The sequence below is a fragment of the Hypanus sabinus genome, unplaced genomic scaffold (assembly GCF_030144855.1).
Source record: "Hypanus sabinus isolate sHypSab1 unplaced genomic scaffold, sHypSab1.hap1 scaffold_326, whole genome shotgun sequence".
Lineage (NCBI taxonomy): Eukaryota > Metazoa > Chordata > Chondrichthyes > Myliobatiformes > Dasyatidae > Hypanus > Hypanus sabinus.
Window position 1 is genome coordinate 406,451 of NW_026781233.1, and position 6,000 is coordinate 412,450.

Below are 6,000 nucleotides of genomic sequence, written 5' to 3' on the forward strand. Positions count from 1 at the left end.
TGTGAGAGTGTGGGTTTCATTCTACATCTGTCAGTCTCTGTTACAGTGTGAGAGTGTCGGTTTCATTCTGTATCTGTCAGTCTCTGTTACAATGTGAGAGTGTGGGTTTCATTCTGTATCTGTCAGTCTCTGTTACAGTGTGAGAGTGTGGGTTTCATTCTGCATCTGTCAGTCTCTGTTACAACGTGAGAGTGTGGGTTTCATTCTGCATCTGTCAGTCTCTATTACAATGTGAGAGTGTGGGTTTCATTCTGCATCTGTCAGTCTCTGTTACAGTGTGAGAGTGTGGGTTGCATTCTGTATCTGTCAGTCTCTGTTACAGTGTGAGAGTGTGGGTTTCATTCTGCATCTGTCAGTCTCTGTTACAATGTGAGAGTGTGGGTTTCATTCTGCATCTGTCAGTCTCTGTTACATTGTGAGAGTGTGGGTTTCATTCTGCATCTGTCAGTCTCTGTTACAATGTGAGAGTGTGGGTTTCATTCTGCATCTGTCAGTCTCTGTTACAATGTGAGAGTGTGCGTTTCATTCTGTATCTGTCAGTCTCCTTTACAGTGTGAGAGTATGGGTTTCATTCTGTATCTGTCAGTCTCTGTTACAGTGTGAGTGTGGTTTTCATTCTGTAACTGTCAGTCTCTCCTCCAGTGTGAGAGTGTGGGATTCAATCTGTATCTGTCAGTCTCTGCTACAGTATTAGAGTGTGAGTTTCATTCTGTATCTGTCAGTCTTTGTACAGTGTGAAAGTGTGGGTTTCATTCTGTATCTGTTAGTCTGTGTTACCGTCTGAGAGTGTGGGTTTCATTCTGTCAGTCTCTGTTGCAGTATCAGATTGTGGGTTTCATTCTGTATCTGTCATTGTTACAGTGTGAGAGTGTGGGTTTCATTCTGTATCTGTCAGTCTCTGTTGCAGCGTGGGAGTGTGGGTTTCATTCTGTATCTGTCAGTCTCCTTTACAGTGTCAGACTGTGGATTTCAGTCTGTCAGTCTCTGTTACAGTGTGAGAGTGTGGGTTTCATTCTGTATCTGTCAGTTTCTGCTACGGTGTGTGTTTCATTCTGTACCTGCCCGTCTCCTTTACAGTGTGAGAGTGTGGGTTTCATTCTGTATCTGTCAGTCTCTGCTACAGTTTGAGAGTGTGGGTTTCATTCTGTCAGTATCTGCTACAGTGTGAGCGTGCGGCAATCCGGGCGGACTTGCCCGACGGAGGTAACGGATAGGAAGGGGCAGAACCCTTGTCAGACAGCGGCAGACCGGCCGGAGCTGCCCGACGGAGGCAACGGGTAGGAAAAGGCAGATTGGTGGAAAGGGCCGATCTCCCGCCGGGCAGCGGCAGTCCGTCCGGAGCTGCCCGACGGGGCCAAGGGATCAGAAGGAAGCTGGGTCCAGGGTGAACAGCAGGACTACCGTGATACGACGGTACATTGGGAAAGAAGACCGACAGCGTGGCAGCGCGAGCAAGGAGAATAAGGCGGAACAGCGGGACCAGCGCACAGGAGAGAAGCAGCGGAACAAGACCAACCGTTTGAAACACATGCAGAGCAGGATTCGTAGCAGGGCGGCAACCAGGGTAGAATAGGATTCCGAGCAGGGCGGCAACCAGGGTAGAACAGGAGTCCGAGCAGTGCGGCAACCAGGGTGGAACAGGATTCCGAGCAGGGCGGCAAACAGGGTAGAATAGGATTCCGAGCAGGGCGGTAACCAGGGCAGAACAGGATTCCGAGCAGGGCGGCAACCAGGGTAGAGCAGGATTCCGAGCAGGGCGGCAAACAGGGTAGAACAGGATTCCGAGCAGGGCGGTAACCAGGGCAGAACAGGATTCCGAGCAGGGCGGCAACCAGGGTAGAGCAGGATTCCGAGCAGGGCGTCAAACAGGGTAGAACAGGATTCCGAGCAGGGCGGCAACCAGGGCAGAACAGGATTCCGAGCAGGGCGGCAACCAGGGTAGAACAGGATGCCGAGCAAGGCGGCAACCAGGGTAGAACAGGATTCCGAGCAGGGCGGCAACCAGGGCAGAACAGGATTCCGAGCAGGGCGGCAACCAGGGTAGAGCAGGATTCCGAGCAGGGCGGCAACCAGGGCAGAGCAGGATTCCGAGCAGGCCGGTAACCAGGGTAGAACAGGATTCTGAGCAGGGCGGCAACCAGGGTAGAACAGGATTCCGAGCAGGGCGGCAACCAGGGTAGAACAGGATTCCGAGCAGGGCGGCAACCAGGGCAGAACAGGATTCCGAGCAGGGCGGCAACCAGGGTAGAGCAGGATCCCGAGCAGGGCGGCAAACAGGGTAGAATAGGATTCCGAGCAGGGCGGCAACCAGGGTAGAACAGGATTCCGAGCAGGGCGGCAACCAGGGTAGAACAGGATGCCGAGCAGGGCGGCAACCAGGGCAGAACAGAATACAGACATGATTCAGAGCCGGCTGTCCAGGTACAGAGCGGGTTAAACCGGCTTCGGAGCAGGACGACCCCACAACTAGGCTCAGTCCCCGAGCCCCTGATAAACACCATCCCCCTAATAGGCAACAGGTGTACATCCTTAAGGCCAGATGATCCACTGGCTCCGTGTGCTAGGAGAGCTGGCTGCATCGCCCGGAGTCAGGTGTCTTCGGACCGGAGTAAGACCCGGAAGGTGGGCTCCAGACCCGGAAGGCGGGCTCCGGACCGGACTTCATCAGGTGTAAATACTGGCATGATATTTTCCGTTATTTATAGATTCAACTCCGTAAACAGATGTCTTCATCTCCTGCTTTAACGTAAAATACATCTGTATTTGGGATTACCTCCACAGTGCACTGGTAGAACTAAATGCAGAATCGCCAATTAAGGACACACATTAGGAAAATTCAATTTAGAATCCATTATCACCACATTGTACAGCTGCACCATTACCTCTCGCTCTTAAACTCAATCTCACAATTGATGAAGGCCAGTACACCGTATGCCTTCTTAACCAGAGAGTCAACCTGCGCAGCTTCATTGAGTGTCCTATGGACTCTAACCTCAAGATCCCACTATTCGTCCACACTGCCAAGAGTCTTGTCATTAATACTATATTCTGCTATCATATTTGACCTACCAATATGTATCCTATTAGTGTCCAGCTGTAAACTCTGACAGCCCAAAACACTATCCACAACACCCCCAACCTTTGTGTCATCAGCAAATTTACTAACCTATCCCTCCACATCCTCATCCAGGTCAGTAAAAAAAGCACAAAGAATAGGAGTCCCATAACAGATCCCTGAGGCACACCCCTGGTCACCGGCCTCCATGCGGAATATGACCCGTCTACAACCAAACTTTGCCTTCTGTGGACAGCTAGTTCTGGTTCCACAAAGCCATGCCCACTTGGATCCCATGCCTCCTTTCTTTCTCAAAAAGCCTTTCATGGTGTTTCTTATCAAATGCCTTGCTAAAATCTATATACACGACATTACAGCTCTATCTTCGTCAATGTGCTTAGTCACATCCTCAAAAATTCAATCAGGCTCGTAAGACACGAACTGCCTTTGACAAAGCCATGCTGACTATTCCGAATCATGTTATGCCTCCACAAATGTTCGTAAATACTACCCCTCAGGATCTTCTCCATCAACTTACCAACCACTGAAGTAAGGCTCACCAGCCTATAAGATCCTGGGCTATCCCTAATCCCTTTCTTGAATATGGGAACAAAATCCGCCACCCTCCAATCCTCCGGAACCTCTCCCCTCCTCATTGATGATGCAAAGATCATTGCCACAGGCTCAGCAATCTCCACCCTCGCTCCCACAGCAGCTCGGGGTACATCCCGTCCGGTCCCGGAGACTTATCCAACTGGATGGTTTCCAAAATCTCCGGCACATTCTCAAGCTTTTCAGTACACCGCAAGACATCCCTACAATCGCCAAGATCCTTTTCCATAGTGAATAATTATTCGTTAAGTACCTCCGTTATTTCCTCGGATTCCATAAACACTTTTCCATTCTCACACTTGATTGGTCCTATTCGCTCACATCTTATCCTCTTGCTCTTCACATACTTGCGGAATGCCTCGGGGTTATCCCTAATCCTGAATCTGTGTGTTTTTGTTTTCTTTAAGCGGGTTCTTTGCTTTGTGGCCGCCTGCAACAAGATGAACCTCAAGGCTGTCTACTGTATACATACTTTGATGGTAAATGTACTCTGAACTATGAACAAGTTGGGAGCAATGTTAGGAAGGCGTGCTGGCCTTCATTTGTCGGGAATGGAGCTCAAACATGGTGAGAAAATGTTGCAGATCTGTAACGCACAGGTTAGACACTTGAGATGTTGAGCTTAGGAAGACGGTGGAAACGTGAAAGTGGATGAAGAGCAGATTTACCGGGATACCACCTGGGCTACACACGCGGTGTTGTACAAACAATAAGTGGTTGTGATTGGAAGGCGCTGCCTGCTCCTGTGGTAGAGATGGGGTCACCAGGTGTCTTCAAATGTAACTGCACACACAGATAACGGGCGATTCATGTGTAGATATCGAAACGATACAGGAAGCAAAGTTAACGAGACGGCTCATATAACAATCAGCGCAAAGCAGTTAAGGTCATAAGGACATTAAGAATAGGAGCAGAATTAGTCAAGTTGGTCGCTCGAGTCTGCCCCGCCATTTAATCATGGCTGATCCAATTTTACTTTCAGCCCCAATGTCTTGTTTTTTTTTCTATCCATGACCTGCAGAATGAAGAATCTATCACTTTCCGTCTTAAATATACATAAAGACTTGGACTCTGCAGTTGCCCGTGGCAAGGAATTACAGCATTCAGCCCTCTCTGGCTAACGAAATTAGTTCTGTTTGCCGTTCTACAAGGACGCTCCTCTATTCTGAGGCAGCGTCCTCTGGTCCTAGACTCTCTCACCATAAATATTATCCATTCCACATCTATTCTGTCAAGATCTCTCACCATTCAATATTTCTAATGACGTCACATCTCATTTTTCTGTTTTCCAGTGAATTCCGGGCCAGAGCCAACAAACCGTCTTCATATGACAAGCCGTTAAATCCGGAAATAATTTTCGTAAACCAGGACTGAGCACTCCCTAGTTTCAGCACATCCCTTCTAAGCGGAGGAGCACAAATCTGCTCACAACACTGAAAGTGCAGCCCTAACAGTGCTTTATAAAGTCTCAACGTTATATTGAATCGGGCGAGTGACCACCTTCCATAGCGTTCTCTGGGTTATTTCTGTGGTGGTCAAGGATGCTGGTTTTCCAAAGAATGGCCCTCCCTCTTTCTCTCCTTTCCCCATTCGGTATCAGATGATTCTCGTCCTTATCGCTCTACTAAACCTGACTTGTGCTGATGCAATCAACGTTGACTTTTCCTGCCCACGGGAAACTGCAGAATGACGCGCGAAGCATCACGGGTTCAAAATGCCGAAAGGCGTCCTCCCGAGGATTCACAGATACTGGATCCCGAGGGAGCAGAGTGTTCAGTTAAATGACTGGGGGTGCGAGTGTGCTGTGCGTTGCTGTTCTTGTGGATGTTTTTGGTGGGTGGTGGGGTTCTGTGGTTGTTGAACAATGGGCGTCTGTTGAGCGTGAGGAGTCAGATGGGTGCTCTGGAAGTGGTTGATGTGCGGTTATGAATCAAGATTAGATACACTGATCTTGATTTTCTGGTCAAGCCAGTGCGGAAGTGGAGATGCAGTCGCGCTGCTTATGGGGGAGGTGGTGTATGAGGACGGCTTCAGTGTCTGACGGGTGAGGTATGAGCTGGTTGCTGTTCGATAGAGGCCCGAGGTCAATGTCAGATGCCTGAGAGCTGTGGGGTCTGCTGGGGAGGAATAGTCGCAGTGTGAGCTGACGGGGAGGTGTGGAGTCAGCGAAAATGTGGGAGGTATGTGGTCATTGGAAAATGGGGAGGTAGAGTCAGTGGAAAACAACGTAGTGGGATTTGTGGTCATTGGGGCCGTATAGGCGGATCAGATTGAGTGGGGGGGCTGCTGGAGAGGGTATGGCAGCTAGGTGACTGTTCTGTAATTTCCTTTCT